The sequence below is a fragment of the Pinus tabuliformis genome, chromosome 6 (assembly GCF_031772625.1).
Source record: "Pinus tabuliformis cultivar Carrire ecotype Pingquan chromosome 6, CPIR1, whole genome shotgun sequence".
Classification (NCBI taxonomy): domain Eukaryota; kingdom Viridiplantae; phylum Streptophyta; class Pinopsida; order Pinales; family Pinaceae; genus Pinus; species Pinus tabuliformis.
The window spans coordinates 1,951,706,301-1,951,729,846 of record NC_142292.1 but is presented as its reverse complement, the minus strand read 5'-3'; positions in this window follow the sequence as shown (position 1 = coordinate 1,951,729,846).

Here is a 23,546-nt window from a genome sequence, read left to right as displayed (position 1 = left end):
ACAGCTGCATGTGCCACATCTATAGCTCAAACTGAAGTGCTCCAAGAGAATAAGATAAAGTTTATAGTCTAAATATTATTATGAGACAATAATATTTGACTTTTATATTTTTGACTAGCAGTCTAAAAATAGACTCTGATCACTCCTACTGTGATCCAAAAATAGACTTTGCACCATAATTTTCCTGCAGGCCCACTTAGTGAAGGCGACTCCTTTCCACTAAGCTCCATCATCTTGTCGCATTCTCAACAAGCATTTCTTGTTGCACACTTTTCAACACTCCCTCTCAACAAGAAAGGCTTCCTCTCAAACCCGATCCTGTAACTCTGGAATGTTCTGCATGCAACACATCTGCCCGGTCCACTTTGCTCCAACAACACTTGGAACAAAAACACTCCCAACTGACCACTCTGTTGGGCTAGGAACATACTCTGATGCTGACTCTCTACCTGCTACTGACAAGTGCTCCCTCTCTGACATCTGCGCTACTGCAACATTTCCATGCATCTCGCACCATTGCACACCTCTCTGTGCCACCTAGCACTGTGCAAAACACTTGTGCCTCTCGCATTGCTGTAGCCTGCATGCTATGAGCTGTCCTAGGATTCCCTGCACTGTCGCTCTCTCTGCCACTCCATCCGCATCTGTCTCTACCCAATCAATCAGTTCCTGCTACTCCACATTAGGGATCCCGTAGCAAGGTCTCATCCAAGAGGTTGGGTACCTCAAGGATCCTGCCCCTCCTCCTTGGGACGATCAATCCACATCACCCCACCTCCTACCTGGAGGCATGTCTGCATGCGATTCCTCTGCCCACCTGGCTCGAAGTTTACCCCTACTGGAGGTCTCTGCATGAGTATATGTCTCTACTCGATCTCCTCTCAGCTTCCCTTGTTGTGGCTGCTCCACAACCTCCTGAAGCTGCTGCACCAATCGTGGCTGCTCCACAACCTCCTGAAGCTACTGCACCAATCGTGGCTCCTCCACAATCGTCTGAGACTTCTTCTGGCTCTGCATGTTAAGTGGTAATATACACTCCCTCTCAACCACCAAGTCTCCATCAGTTGCCTCGCTGCTCAAGGCTTTTCATGCATCTTGAACCTCAAGAGCATACATGTTCTTGACCCGTGAACCAATCTGCTTCACCTGTCTAGTGATGATGTGTCTAAGGAAAAACTTTCCCTTACCGAAGACTACATCATAGCCTCTGTCTTCCAGCATCGCGATCGACACCAAGTTTCTCTTCAGTCCTGGTACATACTTGACATCTGTCAAGGTAAGGCGAGCTCCATGCTCCCTCTGAAAAATAACCGTGCCTACACCTGAGACACTATACTTCTTATCATTACCCATCCCTATGAGTATCTGGAGATCTTTCTCCTCCAAACTACTGAACAAACTTTTGTCACCGGTCATGTGGAAAGAAGCTTCACTGTCAAGAAAACAACCACTTCCCATTATGGATGAAACCATGCATGCGAAGAGTGTGAAATCCAACTCAAACTATGAAGCAAGTGAGGCTGCCTCACCTTTAGATCCTTCCCCGGATCCCTTCTTGGACTTCTTCTTTGGGCAATTAGTAGCATAATGGCCCAACTCATGACAACGAAAGCATCTCACCTTCGACTTGTCAACCTTCTTCCCATCATTGGAAGAACTGGATTCGGAAAGAGAAACCTTCCCCTTCCCCTTCTTCGCCTTACTCGCTAAGGCACAGTTCTCCTCATCATACATAGATGAAGAACTGTCTCTAGTGCACCGTCTAATGTCCTCTTGCACAAGATCCGACCAAAGTCTCTCCCATCCTAGCAATTTCTCCCTTCCATTCACCGAGTCCTGGTAGCTATGCCAACTCTTAGGAAGGCCAAGGAGTGCTAGACTCACCATATCCTCATCCTCAACAGTTACCCCCACACTTCCCAGCTCATCCTGGCATTGGGTGAACTTCGTGAGATACTGGAGCATACTATCTCCATTCTCAGCTTTGATGTTTCTGAGTTTATCCTTGAGCGCCATTCCACCAGCCCAAAACTCAACCGCTTCTGATCTAAAATTCGTGAGAACAAAGTATTTCTTGTACAGAGATCGACTGTATGGGCATTCACTGGATATCTCACCTTCCAAAAGAAGGATGAATCCAGAGGCTACCTGGCCTGATCACAGACTCTGCCTGAAGAAATAAAATGTAAACACTTTCTGAATAATAGATCTGATGATCAATACAACACTGACATCATGTAGAACTTCTACAAATCAGCTGGCTCTGATACCATGTAGAAATTTTGAATAATAAACACACATTCAACAGAGATTATCCCAATTATACACTATTGCGGAATACATGTATAATACATAACCTCCTCTACGTTGATCATCAATTTGCAGAAGCAGAAACAATAACATGCGCACATAGAAGCATCAATCACACATATCAACACAGTATTTTTCTGGGGAAAGAATCTCGCTAAAAACCCCAACTATCTGTATATTATATTGATTGAGAACATGTAACAAACATAGTACAATACTCCTCACAAGTATCTCAGTACTATCTCCACCTGTTACACACAATATAGCTCAGATCTGATCTCCAAATCTCCTCCGCTGCTTGCCTACCTCCACTGCACAATACCTGCTGAGAATGAATGAGAATGGCTGATCCAAACTCCTATTTACCTTGTGAAAATCACCCACACTGTAAATCACGTGAGTACAAGCTATATTTCACTTGGTATTGGCCCACTCTACGCAGAGATCATTGGCATAACTCAATCCCATGCATGTGCACAATCTCATGCACAACTGATAGCAATCTCAACCTCTAACACCTATCTCCACTGAACTGTACATGCACTGAGTTAACTAATGTATTCTTTAGTTGCATTATGAGTTAATAATTAGTGAATTAATTAATAACTAATTCACACAACTCATCACTTAGTCTATTGATCAGTTAGACTAAATACAACTAGTTCAACTAAGTCAAACTGAACACAACTCCATTAACTGCTCATCCAACTCCACAGAACTCAACCACATGAGTTCTAACTGATGTCCTGCATGCAATAGCTCAACTGACTCATAAAGAAAGCATATTTCCTTCTGACAGCTGCATGTGCCACATTTGTAGCTCAAACTGAAGTGCTCCAAGAGAATAAGATAAAGTTTATAGTCTAAATATTATTATGAGACAATAATATTTGACTTTTATATTTTTGACTAGCAGTCTAAAAATAGACTCTGATCATTCCTGCTGTGGTCACTCCTGCTGTGATCCAAAAATAGACTTTGCGCCATAATTTTCCTGCGGGCCCACTTAGTGAAGGCGACTCCTTTCCACTAAGCTCCATCATCTTGTTGCATTCTCAACATGCATTTCTTGTTGCACACTTTTCAACAATTCTGTGCGCATCTCCCTTATCACGCAGCTCCCCCACATACTCTTTTATAGTCCTGCGCTCTCTTTCAACTGCCTGGAGCACTGAGACTATGCTCCCTACGGCTGGTCAGGTGGTTGCACCATCTGTGCGAGACTTTAATTCGCCTTCCAGTATCGTACGTGGACACTCCTCAATTTCTCTTGCGATAGCTGGTGCCGCGCATTCTAACTTATGTGGTGCACTCCCCTGGTTACGACATTTGGCAAGATGCGGTGGCAGCCATGGTAGCAGAGTCATAACTTCTTGGCGAAAATCTTCTAATGCAGTGGTATGACCATCCATATCTTGCCTTGTCATCCTTGGTTTATCGATGAGATATGCTTGCGTGATCTCGTTTTCTAGTCTTTTGATCTCAACGTCCATCAACATGCTTTTCTTCCTCAATCGTACCCGATCTTCTTCGAGTTTTCGAAGTCTAAGGTTCCCTCGCCGAATGGCTTCCTGAATCCTTATATGTTCGTCCTCGTGTAGCTGTGTGATTCCTTTGTCCTGGTCTTCACGCACTGTTACAACTTAGGGAGATATTACGAGTGGATTCCTTTTTGTATTCTCTTCAAAAATTACAGTTTTTACTCTGTTCGCACCTTTGGAATCATTTTCATGCTCAAGTTTTTGCACATGGTCCTATAGGCCCATCGAACCGCTAGCACGCGCAGGTCCCAATCAGTTTGTCTCGCCTGGTGTATCTTGTTCAGTACTTTGCACACCCTATCAAATGCTTCCTCTTGGATAATTGGTAGTGCACATCACCTTTCCTGCTGCTGCGATTTGTTCCGATTCTCTATTCTGGGGCTGGTGTTCACTTGTGCGGGCTGTACATCATATGTCTGTACCCATCGAGAAAGGTGGGCATGTAAGTTGTTCCACCCCTGCTAACTAAATTTTATTCAACGCTGGGGTTTTCCAAAACGTAGGCGCATCATCCTTATACATCCGCGCCAGTCCTCAAAACTTCCTTGATGCGTACCCCACCATTGTGCGGGGGTTGCGCGCAGTGCCCACTTCAACGCATCAAACCGCTGCTACTCTGGGACTGTGCTTTCAAATTGGCTCAGAAATTCATCCACCGCTGACAATCCATCATATGTCGGAAGCTCCCTTGCCTCTGTTGTCACGCAACGTGATGACCTAATCATCATGTTGTAGTTCAGCGTTGTTACTTCATGCAGCCGATTCTGCCATTACTCTATCTCTTCGTCTGAGTCAGAAGTGCCGGAGCTTTCGCGCTCCCATGAAATCCTTTCATCTGCAGTTAGATTCACCCAATCCTCTCCTTGTGCAGTTATCTTGTAAATACAGTCAACATCGTCATCGATATCGTTGTCGCACACCGGTTCAGTGTATCGCGCTCCTTCTGCTAGATCTAGCGGTACTACCACGCGTAGTGTCTTTTTCTCAAAGATCATTTTGCATTTTTTCAGATTTATGACTCCGTTCATATCGGTGGCCCAGTCTATTCCTAGTAATGCAAGATAGGGATTGTTGTCATCGACAATATCTATCACTTCAAAATCCGCCTGCACGCTCGCACCTTCAACATCGACTATTACCCCTTATAATCTTCCCATGGGCAAAACCTTTTGTTGGTTCGCCATTCGTAACTGAATAAGGGACCATTGTAGCGTGGGTCTGCCCCTGCGTTCCCATGTTTCCTTTGGTAGTTCAGTCGCATCCAAACCTAGATCTAGGATTACCTGATCCATTTTTTACTCACTGATTTGTGTAGTCAACCTCATTTCCCTTCCAGTGCGTAATGCATGCTTTCCAAGTTTCTAGACCACGCGTGGTTCTCCTGACCATTCGCACTTAGTGATAAGTTCTTATAGTCCTTTGACTGCCTTGCTATCGCGCAACAGTTTCATGCATGTCTCCAAAAAGGTAGTGAGCATTGAAGGATCCATTCCTGGTTCTAATTAATCCTTACTACCTGAAGTGGAGGCCTCCATGAAGCTCTTCTTAGCTTCCATGAATGTCTCCTTCGCGCGTTCCAAGTCAAACTCGGGTTCCTTTGCAAGAGCCTTGCGAACCCACACACTTTCTTCTGGCTTCTTCCCCTTATCATCCCCTGTGGTCATACGGCTTCTGAGAATCATGTTTACATTCGGGCCTTCTTCACGCGGCTCAGACCTCATCATCTGGACATTCTGGGTCAGAGGGGGTTGGAGTACCCCCTTTTCACGCATCCTCGTTATCAGCGAATGGCAATCTTCTGCCTCATGATCAAACTAATTACAGTACCAACATGATATCCTAGTCGGGTTTGTACAATCGCGGGCATAATGCCGTGGCCCCCCAAAATTGTAACAAATTATTTGGCCGTGACCCCTTCCTGGTCCCATTCTGCCTCGACCCCGACCGCGCCCCTGAAACCCAGCACGTGCCATCCCTACATTTGGGTTGAGGGCTCACATTTTAGCATGCACTCTGCAGGCAGTAGTCTAATCCATCATTAGTTCATAGCTTCGGCAGGTGCGTTCGTCATGGCCTATCGACCGGCAGAAATTACAGAACAAATGTTGGGACGTCTGCGTATACTTCTGCAACAGATGACAATTATCCGTGGTGTGTTTTCCTCCTATATGGAAGATCGGGCACCATAATGCAGATGCTGTGCTCACTCGTGCCTATGCCTTCGGTCTTAATGGCATTGGCCCTCCTCCTGCCAAATATTTTGCGAACACTGGACAATGGTCCTTGTCGTGCCCTTGGCCTTTGCATTTTATGCACCATACTTCCTCGCGCACCTCCGGCCGAGGTGTCCTGTCTTGTTTCAAACTTTTCATCTCCAGACATAGATTCTGCAGTTGTGTGTGGATTTGTTGGACTCCCAACCCAGGGTCTTGTATAGGGGTCTCATGCAATCTCATTGCCATCTCGAACACTTCGGCCTGGGTGGAAAGTTTTTGCTGTGATAACATCATCCTTAAGTGTGGCGTAAGTGAGGCCACAAACCATGCGTGATGCTGTGTGTCTGTTAACATCACATTGGCTTCGCGGATTGTACTCTTCAGCCTTTGGTCCAGATCCCAGGGGGTCTCACCCGGGAGCATCACGATATCCTTAAACCCGATGATTGATTGTGTTTTTTATTTTGGCCTGCTAAATTCCCTGTTCAGCGCAGCCTGGATCTCTACAATTCTTGCGTTCGGGTGGTCATTAGAATTCTTGATATACCACGTTAATGCGTGATCCTGCAGCGCGCTCACCAGCGTAACCTTTTTAATATTATCATCCACGACACCCTGTACTTCCCATACTGCTCTTACCACGAACCAGAATTGGTCCAGATTTTCATTTCCCTTTCGGTACGTAATGCATGCTTTCCAAGTTTCCGGACCACGTGTGGTTCTCCTGACCACATGCACCTAGTGATAAGTTCTTGTAGTCCTTTGACTGCCTTGCTATCCCGCAGTAGTTTCATGCATGTCTCCAGAAAGGTAGCGAGCATTGAAGGATCCATTCTTAGTTCTAGTTGATCCTTACTACCTGAAGTGGAGGCTTCCATGAAGCTCTTCTTAGCTTCCATGAATGTCTCCTTTGCGCGTTCCAAGTCAAACTCGAGTTCCTTTGCATGAGCCTTGTGAACCCATGCACTTTCTTCTGGCTGCTTCCCCTTATCATCCCCCATGGTCATACCGCTTCTGAGCATCATGTTTACATTCGGGCCTTCTTCACGTGGCTCAGACCTCATCATCTGTATATTATGGGTCGGAGGGGGCTGGGGTATCCCCTTTTCACACATCCTCGCTATCAGCGAAGGGAAATATTTTGCCTCATGATCAAACTGATTACAATACCAACATGATATCCTAGTCGGGTTTGTACAATCGTGGGCATAATGCCCTGGCCCTCCACAATTGTAACAAATTATTTGGCCACGACCCCTTCCTGGTCCCATTCCGCCTCGACCCTGATCGCGCCCCTGAAACCCAGCGCACACCATCCTTGCATTTGGGTCAAGGGCTCGCGTTTCGGCATGCACCCTGTAGGCAGGAGTCTGATCCATCATTAGTTCATAGCTTCGGCAGGTGCGTCCGTCATGGGCTACCGATCGACATAAATTACAGGTCAATTGCTGGGACGTCTGCATATACTTCTGCAACAGATGATAATTATCCATGGTATGTTTTCCTCCTATTTGGAAGATCGCACACCATAATGCAGATGCTGCGCTTGGCCCTACCTGTGCCTTCAGTCTTAATGGCATTAGCCCTCCTCCTACCAAATAGTTCATGAACACTGGATAGTGGTCCTTGTCGTGCCCTTGGCCTTTGCATTTTATGCACCATACTTCCTCGTGCACCTTCGACCGAGGTGTCCTATCCTATTTCAAACTTTGCATCTCTAGACACAGATTTTGCAGTTGTGCGTGGATTTGTTGGACTCCCAACCCAGGGTCTTGTATAGGGGTCTCATGCAATCTCATTGCCATCTCCAATGCTTCGGCCTGGGTTGAAAGTTTTGCTATGACAGCACCGTCCTTAAGTGTGGCGTAAGTGAGGCCACAAACCATGCGTGATGCTGTGCATCTGTTAACATCATATTGGCTTCACGGATCGTACTCTTTAGCCTTTGGTCCAGATCCTAGGGGGTCTCACCTAGGAGCATCACGATCTCCTTAAACCTGATTATTGATTGTGTTTTTGATTTTGGGATGCTAAATTCCCTATTTAGCGCGGCCCGGATCTCTGCAATTCCTGCGTTCGGGTGGTCATTAGAATTCTTGATATACCACGTTAATGCGCGATCCTACAACGTGCTCACCAGCATAGCCTTTTTAATATTATCATCCGCAACACCCTGTGCTTCCCATACTGCTCTTACCACGAACCAGAATTGGTCTGGATCTTCATTTCCTACTCCTCTAAACAATGACAGTTTGATCGCACTCACCATACTGAACTGCAATGGTGGCAGAGGTGGAGTTGGTGGAGATGGAGATGAGGGGGGTGAAACGGGCGACGGTGTGGGTGGAGGTGGTAAACATGGAATTATCTGTCTTATCAAACTGACCACGCTTCTCGGAGAAACTTTCGCGAGCTCCTCCTCACTTTACTGCGAGGGTAAAGTTAAGGGACTATTTTCCAACTCTTCTCTACTTCCACTTCTGTAGATCTTCCCGCTTCGCGTAGTCCCAAACATTAATTTGTTCGCATAACCTGCTTTTCACACAATAGCATCTTAATCCAATTGTTCAAAGATTTAATATACTTACCTTGCGGTCCCTTGAGAAAATGTCGCTCTGCCTCACTGTAGCTGATGGCCGTGTCTACTGCGAACTCAGTGATAAATCCTCCTATTATTCAGTCGAACCAATGGTCCACAGCTCGCGCTATCTTATCTTCTGATGCTTCTCGTCTGCACACTAATTCTGGAGCCCAAACTATTGGTTTGTCGAGCCTACACCTTCCCTGGCTGTCTTCTAACTTCGCGATCCACTCATACAGCTCAAAAGGAGAATATGCAAAGACAATTTCATGGATTTCCGTATACAAATAGCATTCGAACCACTATTCCTTAGATACTCGTGGATTTCTGTTTTCCTGCGCTGCGAACTCGTGAATCTTCTTGTCCAACCACTCTTCAATTTCTTTCTTTGTTGGATTCCAGTGGCATGACATCAGACACCCTTTATGCAGATCCCGGTCCCGACAACATAACCATTTGTTGGCTTGTATGGGCTTGACCCAGGTTTAGAGGTGATTTAGCCAGGCAAATCTTGGTACTACTGGCCCTTTCGGCAACAGTTTGCGGAGCGCGGACTGAGGTCTTACTCGAAGTAGTATTGGAGGGTGCTAGAAACAGGTTTCCACAACCTGGGGATGTCTGATGGGCTTCTGGAGGTTCGCGGTCAACCCCATCACTATGCGCCCTTGCTCTTCCTTTGCAACCCGTGCTGCTGTTCTGCGCAGCCCTACTCAGGGCGTGATTCATATAATACCTAAGTTCCTTGCTAATTAACCGATTACTTAACTTGTGTCTGTAGGATTAATGGTTATTACAACATATTCAACAATCATATCAATGCGTGTGATACATAAACTAATATAAACATCAAGAAGATAATGCACAACAAATACACAGAAATAAGAATCAACTTCTCTTTATTAATCTTCAATCCAGATTACAGACTCAACATCGCCCTGCGCACTTAGCTACAGGGGTCCGCGCACTTAGCCGCGGACTCTACCAGGCCTCTGCGCACTCAGCTGCAGAGCCTCTTCCTACCACTATGACCCAATACACTTAGACTCTTCTTCTAAGCTTGAACCCTTCCTATTCTTCTCCAAAAACATTCCTCCTTTTACACTTAGAGCCTTGCTCTATTTATACAGTCCCATGGTTTGCGGACCATGGGTAGGCCGACATAACTTCACATTACATTACAATCTTTTAGGGCAGACAGCCCTATGACTCATCTATACTTCGCACTCCGCGCCTATAATTCGTGGAGTCTTACAACAACCTTTGACCAAAACTTGGGCTTTGAGCCCCAAAAGATGTTGTGGGGGGGGGATTCCATGCCTAATAGGTGTGAAAGAGATGACCACTGCACCTTTTGGAGTGATAATATGGCGCCTTGATATATTGACAAAGTTGACAACCCATCTAGTTAATTCTAAATAAGGCATGAATCTTGGTCTCACGACGACTTTATGCAATTTAGACCTTGTTGCATCAACTAGTCTGTACTTTGGCTCATTATTTCTCATAGGTGCATCACCAAGAACTGTTGCACTAGTTTCTTATTTTGAAGCATGTTCCAATTCTTCTTCCATCAATTATAAATTGCATCCCATGATGACACTCTTGCGTCTTGAGTAATGACTTTGTCTAAATACAAGCTTGTTTCAAGAATTTTATCGTCAAATTCTTCCAAGACTGATCCTATAGGTTTTGGAGAAGGCATCACTTTCCTTAATATGCCCATGGTTAATGGTTGCACAGGATGTGCAAGAAAATTTCCTTTAACAAGATTGATTTTTCTTACAGAGCAGGCTTGCTGCATACAAAGGCGAGAATATCTGTAAGTTAAAAAAAAATTAACTAAGTGTAATCAAACCAACTCAATGTAAATGTGAGTTAATGTGAAATTACATAATAATTATAACCGTAGGTGCATTTCCATATATAGTGTTGATCATGTGAATGTGCCAGGTGGCGTGTTTGAAGTGATATTTGATAACGTGGAGGTGTTGTCATCCTGGGAGAAACTAGCTCAAAATAAACTCATGAAATTATTCAGAAGAAATCTCCGGGGAAGATTATCTGGGAAGGCCGGGATACTAAGACTCACACTGTAAGCATTGTGGAGTGTGAAAGTTCCCTCATCAACACTTCCCCAAAAGAAACTCACAAATGGAAAATATATTTGTTTTGGGAATGTTATATGCGGGATATGTATGACTTGAGAAGTGAGAAAAATGAGTGTGCACAACTTCATACCCGAGAGAATCTTTCCCGGAGGAAACTTTCCCCAGAAGAGACATCACTTGGAGAAAACCTAACCATATAAACTAGCGGGGTGTGCCCGTTCATTAGTTCTGGGGAAATTACATCTGGAGTTTTGGGATTTACCATCATCCCATTATGCTTAGTTTTATGAATTTCTAAGTTACAGTGGTTCTTGGCCATAAGGCCTTATTATATTGTTTAATTAAATAAAACAAAAAAATCTAAACTTTATTAAATAAGGGAAAAATCAGACCCTGACCTAAAATATAAATTAAACAATAAAAGCTAAAGGTTTGGTTGGATTCTAAAGGAGATTTTTAAGCCAAAAAAGTGAAAATAAAATAAAAATCTAAAAGGTCCCCATTTTTTTATGGGATTAATAAACCTGACAATCATGGCAAAAACCACCAAAACCACCATTAGTGCCTGAAACAAAAATCCCAAAGATCGATAAAATTCAACAACAAGTTTATGATTATTTTGATACTTTGGAAAAAGAGGCACACAGAGAAAAGGTAAAATAAACTTCTCCAATTTTTTAGCATACATTCAATAGTGACAGTCCAATTCATACTATTTACAATGTTTCACATATTACTGATGTTACCTTATCTATGGAGCAATATATTATTAGAGCATTAAAAGAGGAAATAACTGAATTAGAAGTTTTAGAAAAGCATGTGAAAAATGAAAATGAAATGCTCAAAGAACATAATCATAAGATGCTTAAGTGAATGTACTATTGGCATCATAAGAACTCAAGGATTAGGAGGATCAACAAGACATTTTAGTAGAAAATTAAGGGATTAAAAGTAAAGGTGTTAATGAGAAAGATGAGGTGCTTAGTTTCCATAAATAAGAAAGGTGTTGAGAGTAAATTGGATATCTTTATCTGAGCCTTTGAAACTATTCTCTGAAGCTCAATATTGTCAAATTTTTGAAAATTTTCCACCAACATGCATGTAGACATGCAACACCCTAAGCATGGGGGAATGTTGGGCCAAAGAAATACTATCTTTTTGATAGCTTGTTACTTAGTTTTCAACTTATTTTTCATAGAAACCCTCATAAATCACTTGTATTTGCATCATCCTACTATATTTACATGAATAATAAGCCATTCGAGATATAGAAGATATAACAAGGTAAAAGTCCAATATCATTTTGCTTCTATACGTTTTTGTTAGAAAATCATAAAGGCAAAAAGGTTTTCTTATCTTGATAATTACTTGTGATGTATTGTTATATTCTTTAACTTATTTATGTCTTATTTTATCTTCTTATCATCAATCAACTACCAAAACATAAATACCTGAAGATAAAAACAACAAGGACACGAGATGTAGGCTATCAACCAAGGCAAAACCCCTCTCCTAGGGAAAAACCAAAAAAATATTTTCTTCCTTTAGAACTAAATCAAATGAGACAACCAAGACTGTTTGAACAAGACAAAGACCTCCTCTAATACACCAAGTCAACCTTCCAAAAAAGTCCTTCCAAGATGACAAAAATCTGCTTCTAGTCAACAAAAATCAATCTACTTCATTTCTGCTTCAATCATAGATTTCGACCCTCCTGCATCAGAATTTCGACATCTATTGCAGACTTGCAATTTTTTGCTCCTCCTACAACTCAAAATATTCGCATGTGTGGGAAAAACATGAGAAAGACAATCTAGGTTTCCTCCTTCCTTTGCTAGTGTTATTCTTCCTTCTTCAAGCCTTCAACACTTCTTTTCTTTCCTTCACACTTCGTTATGGTTGCAAATCAAAATTGTTGTTTTGGATGCCACAATAGGTCGAAGTCATAGCTTTTATATAGTTGTTATGTGAGGTTAAGTTCCCTTCATGAGGCCAACTTGACATTTCTTGAGGCTGACTTGGTGGAGGAGGCACAAATTACATTTTTGACACAAAAATAAATTTCTTATTTGATACAATAATCTTGAGAAGGGTTTAAATAAGCATGAAACCCATGCTTATAAAATAATATTTTTCTTTTCTTTTACAATAATTTTTCTTTTTCCTTATTTTTACAAATACATAATAATTACATCATGTCATGAGCTAGACAACAATTATGAAGACCAATACTAGTTACATTTTCAACACTCCCTCTTAACTAGGGAGGTATTCATAATTGTTCAACTGGTACAAGGTTGACCTCAATTTGAAGTGTTCCAAGAAGAGTGAAACAAAATATGCAATGCTAGATACCATCAAGGCCAAAAAATTCCAAGGTATCAATCAAGTGTCATCAAGGCTACCTGCCAAGACACTAACTCAACAGAGACTAAGGTGTCATCAAGGAAACTTTCCACTATAGGTATCATCAAGCTACAACCCTGGTATCAATCCAATAAGATATAAATATCATCTAGGCGTCCATGCCAAGACACCAAACCTCATAGTGATCTAGGTATCATCAAGGTCAAACACTAAAATGGAGCTCCATAAGCCAAATATACCCTCCCACACTGGGATATTTACATCATCAAGGCCAAACTATAACTGAGATCTCAATAACAACTAGGCCAAGATGTCCTCCCAAGTACTCATCTCTCCCTCTCAACAAAATCAATCCAAGCATGCTTATCAAATATTCAAACTTCTCAAGGAGAGAAAAACACATCGGTTACTTGTTCATCCACTAGAACATATTGTAGCCTCACGACCCCAACCAACATCAAACTTCCAATATATTGGTTCCTATTATCAATATTATAGCATAAAATTTGGGGTTCTAAATCATTCTGATGTCGCTTAAGTTATCACAACATCCAAACAAATCTCTATGGAAGCTTCCTCTTTCAAACTTTTCAAGCAACACCAAACTCAGCCTCAACACTTCTCAAATCAACAGAGCCTTTGTTCACCACTTCATCAAACAGGAATAACCTTGAATAATGGATTAGCCATTCTATGATCTTATTCTTTCTTCATGGTATTCACTATATGTAATATTGTTAGACTTGGCCCATCATGTCCTCCTTCTTATCTATGGAGGATATACACTTTCCTTCATCCAAGCTCCCTCTCAACTAGGGGGATAAGTACATCATAAACAACTTTATTCTTCCAACTACACATGCTATTTCTTTTGCATCATTTAATGATCGAAGAATGTAAACCTTCCAAAACATCACTATTTATCTTCATATTGAAAAAAATTCTTATAGCTCTATTACACAACATGTTGTCACTGTCCTTGTACTCCCCGTTCCACAATCTTGGAGGACCTCTACAGTGAACCCTACATGCTTCCCCTTCATGAAGAAACTCCCATTGTGTCCCTCTTCATGAGTAGAACAATTCCCTTTTGCATCATTTCCCAACAGTCTCCTCCTCACGCCGATATGCAGGGATTAACATTGTCCCTAGCTCTGACCATAGTGACTAAGCCTTTGTTAAAATTGGCAACCAGGGCAAAAATTCATGTGGGTCATCTTATTCATGGCTGATAATATTTTTATTAGATTCGTCTCGTCGAGAGGTGTAGGATTGATATAAAGATCATCCGATTCCGATAAGTATTCATGGAGATATGAATTTATTTTGATTATGGAATTATTATCAAGCCGATCTACAACTCATGTAGGCTCAGAAGCCCAACAGTCGCATCTATTCACCCACCAACGTTGTGTATAAATATAAGAGGACTTTTCCTCATTTGGACTCACTCATCTCATCACATCTCTCTCTCTCTCTACTGCGTAGAAATGAGTCTCTTCTCTACTGCGTTGAAATGGGTCTCTCTTTCACACATGTGAAGCTGGAAGTTGTTGAACTTGAAGCTGCAACTGCAGAAGTAAAGATTGACTTGCGTGGCCTAGAAGATCTCCTCTTTGGAACTACACTGTTGGTTCATCTGAACCTCCTCTGTAATCTGCAAATTTTGGTGGTGGAATGAAGTCAATCCGACGAACGGTTTGCAAGATATCGACTGCCCTAGTTTGAAGCCGGAAACTACTGAAACTGAAGCTGCAACTGCAGAAGTAAAGATTGAATTGCATGGCCTAGAATATCTCCTCTTTGGAACTGCACTGTAGGTTCATCTGAACCTCCTCTAAAAGCCACAAATTTTGGTGGTGGAATGAAGTCAATCCGACGAACGGTTTGCAAGATATCGACTGCCCTAGTTTGAAGCCGGAAACTGCTGAAACTAAAGCTGCAACTACAGAAGTAAAGATTGACCTGCGTGGCCTAGAAGATCTCCTCATCTGAACTATGCTGTAGGTTCATCTGAACCTCCTCTGGAAGCCAAAACTTTTGGTGGTGGAATGAAGTCAATCCAACGGTCGGTTTGTGAGATATTGTCTGCCCTAGTTTGATAATGAAGCCGCTAATGTTGATGCTGCTGATCTAGGGTTTGCTACTGCTGACATGAATCAGATTTATGGTACTATTTCTCTCTGCTGAATTATTGAAGATAAAAGAATATTTGATCAAAGGGTTTCCCCACACATTGTGGGGTTTGTCCCTGGCTAGCCGCCACATCTTGTGTCTCTTGTCTTGGCTTGTTTTCTGTCGATCGTTTAATGTTCTATCTGCACTTTACTTTATGTACATGTGATTGCTAATCTGTGGAATATAATAAGAAAAAGAAGTAAACTGTTATAAGCATAGAACATACCATAACTTAACATGGTATCAGAGCTGAGGTGAAGACAAAGCCTGAGCAAGAGCAAGAGCAATCACCGAAGAGAAGATTGGCAAGGCTATCCTAAAAGAACTATGGGGTCCTCAACAATCTTTCCCGCCGAAGACAAGCTCCGTGAGAAAGATGACTATCACACATGGAAGATGTCTATCGATCTAACCCTAGAAGATCAAGGAGTGCTGGACCTTGTAAGAGGCAATATTGTTGAGCCTCCATCAAATGCATCCACTGCTGCATGGAACAAATGGAAAACCAAAGAAGTCAAAATAGAAGATCATCCAGGACTCTATTGACAAGCAAACCTCCAAGGAAATCTATGATAGACTGGGAAATGGCACTCACGACTCTTGGAGGATTACCATCCAAATGGTACGTGTTCAGGACTACTCTTTTGAACTATAATATAATTCCTGGTTTTGAGGAATTAATGGCTAGATGCATTCAAGAAGAAACAAGGGAAGAAGAGCAAGAAATGCCCATGCCTAAAGGTCCTCCTGCTGCCTTTTCTTCTCATGCTAAGAAAATAAATAATTCCGGGACTAAATCAAAAGGAAAGGCTGGACCTACGGGTGGAAAAAAAGGACGATGTTACATCTATGATAAAGCAGGTCACTATGCAAGGGAGTTCCTTGATAGAAAGGACTCACACCGGGACGATGATCAAAATCCCTCTGATGGCAAATCAAAGGAATGAAAAATTCAACAGCAAAGGTAAGAGGAGAGCTGGGGATCGAGGAAGAGGACAACCATTCAAGAAGGCTAGAAAGTCCAGGATGTATTAAATTCAACTAACCTCAAAAAGAACCTAGTGTCCATCTTGGCAATGGAAGACAAAGGCTACAAGGTAACCTTCAGCGATGGCAAGGTACGCATATGGAAAAAAATGTTAAAGATGCCTTTACTCTTGGGTTTAGTGTTAATTCATTATATCAGGTCGATGGAAGTCTGCGAGGTGTCATGTCTTGTGACACAACTCTTCAGTCCTAACTTTGGCATCAGAGGTTTGCCCACCTTCATTACAAAGCTCTACCCGATGTAAGATCCATGGTGACAGGGATGCCCAAATTCTGAGTAGAGAAAGAAGGTGTATGTCCAGGATGTGTCGAAGGAAAGCTCAAAATGGGACCATTCTCCTCAAGCCAAAGCAAGACCTCCAATATATTACAGTTTGTTCACTCAGGCATACCTGTTGTTGGCATTAAGAGGGAGACTACTACACCACATACTCCTAAGCAGAATGGTGTGGTGGGAAGGAAGAACTGCATGATTGTGGAAGTTGTCCGAGCCATGCTACATGATCAAAGACTTCCAAAGTTTCTATGGGCTGAAACTGCAAACACTACTATATATGTATAAAATCGATGCCCTCATCAAGCATTGGGTTCCAAGATTCCTGAAGAAAAGTTCACCGCAAGGTGAACAATCTTCCGACTTTGAGGAGCTCTCAAGAAGCCGACACCAGGGAACTGAAAGAAAAGGATGATGAATCAATGCCTGATGTAGAAGAACCCATGGATCTGATTGATTCTCATCCACATGAGCCTTCCTCTTCTAGGAAGAGGCCTTCATGGCTTAGGTGGATACTTGATGATGCTGAAGGACATGCTGCACCTTGAGGAACCTTCCGTCAAATTAAGAAACTTAACAGGTATCAGGGATACCTGACCATCATGAGCACGATCATACAAAATGAGCCTTCATCTTTCTTAGATGTCGTCAAGCATTAACTATGGAAGGGTGCTATGACCATAGAATATGAGTCTTTTATGGAGAATGATGTCTGGGAAGTAGTTCCTAGACCCTGGACAAGAAAATTTTTACTTCAAAATGGCTTTACAAGATAAAGCATGCAGCAAATGGGAGTATGGAAAAGTATAAGGTTCATTTTGTTGCTCGTGGTTTATCCCAGAAGGAAGGTATAGACTATGATATTTGCACTTGTTTCTAGATATACGACCATCCGCTTGATCATAGCCCTTGTGGCTTCAAAAGGATGGAACCTACATCAGATGGATGTCAAAACCGCATTCTTGCATGGTTCTATCAAAGAAGAGGTCTATGTGGAGCAACCTGAAGGATTTGAGATTTATGATTGAAAATCTCATGTATGCAGGTGGAAGAAGGCTCTCTATGGGCTGAAGCAAGCACCCTGAGCATGGTATGAGAGGATCCATAGCTACTTGATGAAGCTGGGATTCACTAGGAGTGAAGCCAATCCTAACCTTTACTTTAAGGTTGAAGATGACAAGCCTCTCATACTAGTGTTGTATGTGGATGACCTCTTTCTAACAGGTGCAAACCCTCTCATTCACAAATGTAAGAGGGAGCTGGCTTCTGAATTTGAAATAAAGGACCAAGGACTTGAAGTATGGCAGAAGCCAAGGGAAATTTTCCTATCTCAAGGAAAATATGTGGTAAAGATATTGGAAAGATTTGGTATGATGGACTGCAAGCCTGTGACTACCTCGAGGATCTTAACTTTTAGAAGTTATATGGTAGTGATGTCGGACCAGACTTGGGAGATGCCTCTGAGTTTCAAAAACTCGTTCGCATTGATGTTCTTGGTGAACCTCCGTCCGAACATATGCTTTGCAGTTAGCACTGTGAGCTCATATTTGGTTGAGCTTTACTGCATTGATGCCAGGAATCTTCTGAGATATCTTGAGGACACAATCTCTCATGGATTAAGATACACTACCGGAGATGTGAGACTACTTGGATATACTGATGTTGATTGGGCAGGTAGTGTGGTGGACCGTAAGAGCACTTCTGGGTGCTGTTTCACCTTGGGATCTGCTTCGATATCCTGGATGCACAGGAAGCAGAAGTCGGTGGCTTTGAGCACCGCCGAAGCAGGATACATTGTTGCTAGCATGACCTTGTGTGAGGCAGTTTGGTTGCGAAAGCTCTTCAGTGAGCTGTTTGGATTTACATTGGATACCACTGTGATTCTCTGTAACAACCAGAGGTGGGATTCGATTATTGAGGAATCCAGTATTTGTCAATTTCTCCAGCAGATAGACATCATCTGGGATATGGTAAGTAGATGAGCAAGGAGGCTCCATCGCATTAAGATGATGTACAGGTCGATACACCTTGTCAAAGCCCCGAGGAAAGATCCAATCTGTGATTTTCCCAAACGACTTGGAGTCGGCAAGAAACCCTTGTACAAGGGTCCTGCATGTTGCATACATTGAGCTCTAGGATCTCTGAGGGCTTGCGGTTATTACTGGAGCAACATCCGACCACAGGGTGACTCACCCTCCCCTGGTGGTGCACACTAGAACAAGATGATTCGCTCTCTTGTGGGACAAGATGATTCGCTCTCTTGTGGAACAAGATGATTTTCTCTCCTGTGTAGCAGGATGATTAGTTCTCCTGTGAGGTGTGGATTGATGTGTTCTCCATGGCGGCCTAGATTGATGTGTTCTCCATGGCGATTGTAGCAGGATTGATGTGTTCTCCTGTGAGGACATGATTGATTAGTTCTCCTGTCGAGGCATCCTACCCATGTAGTATGGGACTCATGGGAAGTACCTCTCATCTGATCAATGAGCAGGGAAATGAAGTTAGGGACCATAGTAGTACCGATGGATGCATCATTGTATCTACCGTACTCCCTACGCTAGGATGACCTCCATTGATCTAGGATCAATGATACTGGTCTGGGACCAGTGGTAGGAGTTGTACCATACTATGACGCTGACTTCGGGTCGGTTGAGACTGGTCTGGGACCAGTGGTACATACTCCGAGACTGACTTCGCGTCAGTGCAGTATTGGTTCAGGACCAGTGAGAGTGGTACATACTATGACATTGACTTCGGGTCGGTTGAGACTGGTCTGGGACCAGTGGTACACTCTTTGAGACTGCGATACTGGTCTGGGACCAGTGGTAGGAGTTGTACCATACTATGAAGCTGACTTCGGGTTGGTTGAGACTGGTCTGGGACCAGTGGTACATACTCCGAGACTGACTTTGTGTCAGTGCAGTACTGGTCTGGGACCAGTGAGAGTGGTACATACTATGACGCTGACTTCGGGTCGGTTGAGACTGGTCTGGGACTAGTGGTACACTCTCTGAGACTGCGATACTGGTCTGGGACTAGTGGTAGGAGTGGTACCTACTATGAAGCTGACTTCGGGTCGGCTGAGACAGGTTTGGGACCAATGGTATGCACTCTGAGACTGACTTTGAGTCAGTGGAGGATGATACTGGTCTAGGACCAGTGGAGTTGTACTCACTATGATGCTGACTTTGGGTTGGTTGAGACTGGTCTGGGACCATTGGTACATACTCTGAGACTGACTTTGAGTCAGTATGATGCATCCTCGATCATTTCTTCTTCTTCATAATTCAGACAAAAGCAGAGCAGAACAGAACAATGCAAGAGCAGCGCAGAACAGAGAAAAACAGTATCGATCAGTACAGGGCAAAACAAGACAAAGCCGAATAGGTAGAATAGAGTAGAGCAGGGCAAGGGTCAGGCTGTACAGGGCAGTGCATTTGATTGATGAATAGTAACGACCGATAGACAGATTGCAGATGAAGTTCTCCCTGGTTGAGAGGCAGTGTTAAAATTGGAAACCAGGGAAAAACTTCATGTGGGTCATCTTATTCATGGCTGATAATATTTTTATTAGATTCCTCTTGTCGAGAGGTAGGATTGATATAAAGATCATCCGATTCCGATAAGTATTCATAGAGATATGAATTTATTTTGATTATGGAATTATTATCAAGCCGACCTACAACTCATGTAGGCTCAGAAGCCCAACAGTCGCATCTATTCACCCACCAACGTTGTGTATAAATATAAGAGGACTTTTCCACATTTGGACTCACTCATCTCATCACATCTCTCTCTCTCTACTGCACAGAAATGAGTCTCTTCTCTACTGCACTGAAATGGGTCTCTTTTTCACACATGTGAAGCCGGACGCTGTTGAATTTGAAGCTGCAACTGCAGAAGTAAAGATTGACTTGCGTGGCCTAGAAGATCTCCTCTTTGGAACTATGCTGTAGGTTCATCTGAACCTCCTCTAAAAGTTGCAACTTTTGGTGGTGGAATGAAGTCAATCCGACGAACGGTTTGCAAGATATCGACTACCCTAGTTTGAAGCCGGAAACTGCTGAAACTGAAGCTGCAACTGCAGAAGTAAAGATTGACTTGAGTGGCCTAGAATATATCCTCTTTGGAATTGCACTGTAGGTTCATCTGAACCTCCTCTAAAAGCCACAACTTTTGGTGGTGGAATGAAGTCAATCTAACGAACGGTTTGCAAGATATTGACTGCCCTAGTTTGAAGCCGGAAACTGCTAAAACTGAAGCTGCAACTGTATAAGTAAAGATTGACCTGCGTGGTCTAGAAGATCTTCTCATCTGAACTGTGCTGTAGGTTCATCTGAACCTCCTCTGGAAGCCGAAACTTTTGGTGGTGGAATGAATTCAATCCGACGGTTGGTTTGTGAGATATCGTCTGCCCTATTTTGATAATGAAGCCGCTAATGCTGATGCTGCTGATCTAGGGTTTGCTACTGCTGGTATGAATCAGATTTATTGTACTATTTCTCTCTGTTGAATTATTGAAGATAAAAGAAGATTTGATCAAAGGGTTTCCCCACACATTATGGGGTTTGTCCCTGGCTAGCCGCCACATCTTGTGTCTCTTGTCTTGGCTTGTTTTCTGTCGATCGTTTAATGTTCTATCTGCACTTTACTTTATGTACATGTGATTGCTAATCTGTGGAATATAATAAGAAAAATAAGTAAACTGTTATAAGCATAGAACATACCATAACTTAACAGCGTTGTTCCAATCGTGTCGATCCTCTTTTGGAATTTTTTTAAAATAAGGAGCCAAAGCTTCCAGCTTTAGAAGCTTCGTAATGGAAGTCTAGTAAATGGTTGGGCCAGATGGAGTCGAGGATGTCAGTTTGGGCTCCTTTCCCCTATAATGATGGAACTACCTCAAGAGATAAGACCTTCTCCCATAAGAAGAGGAACCATCTCCCATCCATTCATGCTATATAAACCTCCCTTTTTCCCAAGCACAAGCTAGTGTTAATGTTGGTGTGCTAGTGCTAATTAAGTTTGGAGTGATTAGCAAGTTATTCATAGTTGTATCTCTCTAGTTGTGTGTGAGGGAGAAGTGTGAATTTGGTTTAGTGTGAAGAGTAAAGGGAAGAGCCTTAAAACTATCATTGTTGAGGCCATCATGGAATGCTAACGGAACTATGTGGGAACCTGGTTTTGTCGGAGGAGAACAACAACGTCAAGTCAACGGTTGTAATCTCTTCTTGATTTAATATATATGCAACTATTGATTGATTTCCTACATAATGTGTCATCTCACATGTTTATGGCTTAATGCTTCTTGACTTGTTAAGTAGGTTGAATTACAATTTGTGTATTATCACGGTTGTTGTTTGCTGTTGTTTACTTGTTTCAGGTGTTCGAAGAAGGAAACGAGAGATAGCTGGAGTGAGCAAGCAAGGCCATCATGAAACGGGATAAGCGTACTAAGAGGTAGGCCCTCTTAATTGGTTCTAACCTAAGGAAATATTCCATAGAATGTCTTGTTTGTGGCCTGGATCTCCCACAATCTGCTCCAGAAAAATTAGGGCAAAAGTGGGTGAAAAGTTTTCAAAACAAGGTAAAATGGAAAATGGTAAAAAATATTTACTTTTCCCTCCTTTTATTCAGTTTTTCAAATAATATTAGGGTTTTAAAGTATTTTTGACCTATTTTGCCTCAAGAATTGGATAATGCACTTTACCCTTTTTTCGTAGCAACAACTCATGGATGTTCAATGATAGAGCTGAGTCACATTTCAACTCTTTTCTTGACTTGTAAAACTCAAATGAAAAGATTGCCGAGTATTTTTCCCTTTTGACTCGTAAAAGAGAATAAAATGGAGGGTCCGCTTTCAAGCTCTTTTCTGACCATTTAAACACAAAAATATAGATGAGCTCTTGTCATTTTGAACTTGTTAATGGATGCGAAAAGTTGTGTGCCCAATATACGTTTACCCCTTTTTCGGGCTGGGATGTACTATTTACGAAAAAGGTACTCCTTGACTGAAATGGTCAAGCGGTCCTCTCAAGTATCGTTTTCTACCTTTTCGGGCTCGAGAGACACAATGTACGAAAAGGAACCATGTGGAGTTTTATTTTCTGTGTCTTTTACAAACTCTCTAAACATGAAAAAGATATCGAGTTGCACCTTTGTCGGACTCGTTAAAATATTAAACGACATCAGATTTGTCACCATGACGAACATGAGCTTCTCCTTCCTAGGGCTCGTTAAACTTACTAGGTTGGATTAGTTCGAAGGATTGACTTATAGTGCAAGCATATGTTATCCCCTTCAAGCTTGTGATTAAAAAATAATTGGGGTACCTGCCAGGAATGGTGGGGTCTGTATCATCCAGAATCATCTTACATCCCTTTGTCTCGTGTCGATGATGTGGGGTACATCATGGCCCTCCTTCGACACGGTCGCTTCCTGTTGACTTCAGCTCATTATCTAGGAAGTTGACTGAGAGACTCCTTTCCAGTACCTTAGAGCTTGCATGCCCTAATGGCAAGTTCTTCGTACTTGACGACAAGTTTGCATCACTGGCTTTCGATTGAGTGCTTTCACGGGTGTTTGACTACAATCCCTTTATTCACATTCCGTGAATTGTGCTGATAGTACCTTGAGGACCATTGTCATTACTAGTGGTTTCTCTCGCGCTTGTTAACAGTTTACATCATTGGTTGGTAATCAAGTGATTTTCTAGCATGTTTGATGTCAGCAATATATTCACATGTTAGAATCTGTACTTTGATCAGGTCGTGTTGGAGTGCAAGACCCTAGGCTCATATTACAAAAGTCCAAGTCACAAGGTGGTATGACATGATTATGTTGATATACATGTATCTCTCATATGGATGGCTACGACCATACCATGAGTTATCATATGTGATCCTTCTCATTATTGGATGGTTG